Consider the following 2769-nt stretch of genomic DNA (forward strand, 5'->3'; position numbering starts at 1 on the left):
GCATTAGAATGATCAAGTGTTCTGGGATTCCCATTCTTCTCAGAGTCAGCCACAGTTTGTTATGATCTACACAGTCAAATGCCTTTGCATCATCAATGAAACACAGATAGACATTCCTCTGGTATTCCCTGCTTTCAGCTAAGATCCTTCTAACATCAGCTACAATAGTCCTAGTACCATGACCCCTTCTAAACCCAGCCTGGATATAGCATTTGTTTTAGTATTAATATTAAATTTGATATTCTGCTTCCCACCCTGGGGTCCTGTGTCTCTCGCACAGGGAGCGCTGGTGGCATAGTGCATAGGGAGTTGAACTGCTGCTCAAAAGTCAAATCTCTCTGGTGATTGGAATCCCCCAGGAACATCTTAGGAGAAGGATGGAAGTCTCTTCCCAATTAATGTAAATCCTTGAAAACCCAATGGAGGATCGGCTATGAGTTGCTTTTGACTTGACTACAATGATCTGATCCTGCAACAGATTACTACAAATTGAGTGGCTTATTGCCTCATAAGTCTAAAATCTAGATATTTAAAATGAAGCTTCTGGTAGTGACATGTTCTCTTAAGACTCTAGGATAAGCTTTCCTGTCTCTTCTTAGCTCTGAGTGATTGCTGGTGATCCTGTCATTCCTTCATTTATGGTAACTGACTGGAAGAGTCTATATTATTCCCATTCCCGAAAATGGTGATCCAACAGAATGTGGAAATTATGAAACAATATAGCTAATATAAAAAAAAACCCAACAATTAAAATAGTACACAGACACAGAACTTCCAGAAATATAAGCTGGGTTAAGAAGAGGCCATGACACTAGAGCTATCATTGCCAGAGTCAGATGGATCTTGGCTGAAAGTAGAGAATACCAGAAGGATGTCTATTTGTGTTTTATTTACTCTGCAAATGCAGTTGATGATGTGAATCATGACAAACTATGGCTAACATTGAGAATAATGAGAGCACTTTATGGTGTTCATAAAAATGTATTCATAAACCAGGAAGCAGTTGTCAGAGCAAAGGAATGATGCATGGCTCAAATTCAAGAAAGGAGTGCATCAGGGATGTATCTTTCCCCCATACCTTTTCAATCTATGTGCCAAACAGATCATTTGGGAGACTGGACTTTATGAAGACTAATGGCATCAGGATTGGAGGAAAATTCATTAACCTCCATTATGCAGATGACACAATTTTGCTCTCTGAAACCAAAGAGGACTTAAAGTGTTTAACGCAGAAAATCAAGGACTGTGGCCTTCACTATGGATTACATCTCAATATAAAAAAACAAAGATTCTCCCACAGGGCCAATTGGCACTATCATGATAGATGGAGGAAAGATTGAGGTTGGTAACAATTTCATCTTGCTTGGATCCACACTCAACATTGTTGGCACCAGCAGTCAGGAAATCAAAAGACTAGCTGCTTTAGGAGAGTCTGATGTCAGGGGCCTTTCCAAAGTGCTAAAGGGTAATGATGTCAGTCTAGAGACTAAGGTGTGCTCGATCTAGACCATAGTCTTCTCAATTGCTTGTTATGCATCAAAGTGCTGGAAAATAAATAAGATGATTAAAAAATAACCGACTACTTTTAATTATGGTGCTGGAAAAGAGTATTGAACTGCCAAGAAAACAAGGAGGTCTGTATTAGAGAGGGTGAAACCAGGCTGCTCCTTGGAGGCGAGGATTTTGAAGTCCTGTGATATGAAGTCCTGGGCATGTTGCCAGGAGAGACCATTCTTGGAGAATGACATCATGCTTAGGAGGGTGAAAGGTTTGTGCAAGAGAGGAAGACCTTGGATGAGATGGATTGACAAAGTGACAAAGTGGCAATGGGGTCACATGTGTCAGAGACAGTGAGGTGGGCTCAGGATAGGACAAAGCTCAGAGCTACTGTTCATAGGGTCATTATGAGTTGTAGTTGACTCAATGACACATAACAACAATCTCAGTTTCTGCCACCATCTTCATATGGTCATCACCTTTGTGTGTCTGTCTGTATCTCTGTTTCATGTTCTTATGAGAGCATTGGTAATGGGATTAGTGGGGCTGATTTTGACCCAGTCTAACACTTTTGTGATCCATGGGATAGAAATTATCCACCAGCAATGGTGGTATCACAGGTTTCTTGGTAATATTTATAATGGACAAAGATGAAGAAATAAGCCTAAAAGTTTATGACCAGTGTCAGCTTGGGCATATGTGTCTCACATAACTGTATAAAAAGCTATATTACCTCAAAGAACTTCCCCCCTCCTTGATTTCAACACGCCTTTCATTTCTGACATCTAGTATCAATGAAAAATTCAAAGCAGAAAATAATTTGGCTGTGCAAGGTATAATGTACTGAATTGTGTCCCCTCAAAATACATTATATATTGATATAATGTAGAAGCTATTTAATGATTCCCTGTGAGCCTGATAAGCCAAACAGTTGTAGGAGGATTAAGGGTTGAATTCAACACTTCCTAATCCTATGACAATTCTAATTTGTTGTAAAACTAGTTCCTCTAGGATATGGTCAGTAATACATTTTATCTTAGTAAAGATAAAAGGGAAAGAAAGCAAGTTGACAGATGGGGCCTTTGTAGCCCCAAGAATAAATGCTAGGAGTCACATGCTTCTTTTGAGACCTGGTCTCATGCAGAAGCTCCTTTTTACTGAGGAAGGTTAGAACATATGGAGGTCTCCAGGGAACACTGAGCCTATAGACATTCATAGAAACAAAGACTTTCCTCCACAAAAGAGAGAGAAAGAAAGGAAGAAAGGAAGGAA

This window comes from Elephantulus edwardii, unplaced genomic scaffold, assembly GCF_000299155.1.
Source record: "Elephantulus edwardii isolate Elephantulus edwardi_28Jun2011 unplaced genomic scaffold, EleEdw1.0 scaffold00066, whole genome shotgun sequence".
NCBI lineage: Eukaryota > Metazoa > Chordata > Mammalia > Macroscelidea > Macroscelididae > Elephantulus > Elephantulus edwardii.